Below are 611 nucleotides of genomic sequence, written 5' to 3' on the forward strand. Positions count from 1 at the left end.
CACCCACCCACCACAGTCATGCAACACTGGAAGTACCAGCTGAATAAGACTTTGGTAAATGATAGTCAAGGATACACTCTGTCACCTGTGCCCACTCCACCTACCTTAGCTCTTTAGCTGTTCTGTCTCTCATGGAAGTCTGGGCTTTCTACCATGTTCTAGAGCCCACACTGCCCTGCCTTTCCAGAGTCTGTCATTAATCCCACATTTTAAAATTTTGTAAGCACCATTTACCCCATTTAGAACCTTAAGGCATTCTGTGTCTAGTTATTTGTCAATTTTATTGATTTACAGAGAGCAGTGTCCCTTTCACCTGTCTCATCATCTTTTCTTCTTTAATACCTGGTTGGTGTCCTGACTACTCTCCCCACCGCTGGTTTAATCTGCCATCTACTTCTGGTCTGTGCTATGCTGGGGTTTATATCTCACAAAGCCTCCTTTCAGGAGCCCAGTTCATGCCTCCTCATTGAAGGATAGCATTTACATCATCCAGCACATGGGCCTCCAGTCTTCTCTAGCCTCTTGGGCTGTTACTCCCCTGTGGCAGGACACATGCCATGCCTCTTTGTTCATGTCTGTGTCTTCATGTGTGTTCCTTCTCACAAACTCTT

General features: G+C 45.7%; 1 protein-coding gene across 6 annotated transcripts in view; it reads left to right on the forward strand.

Moving 5' to 3' along the window:
* The window catches only part of Tbc1d4 (TBC1 domain family member 4), a 234,472-nt gene that overhangs the window by 166,887 nt on the left and 66,974 nt on the right, over window positions 1-611 (forward strand). The window lies entirely within an intron of this gene.

Source organism: Octodon degus, unplaced genomic scaffold (genome assembly GCF_000260255.1).
Source record: "Octodon degus isolate 3935 unplaced genomic scaffold, OctDeg1.0 scaffold00013, whole genome shotgun sequence".
Taxonomy (NCBI): domain Eukaryota; kingdom Metazoa; phylum Chordata; class Mammalia; order Rodentia; family Octodontidae; genus Octodon; species Octodon degus.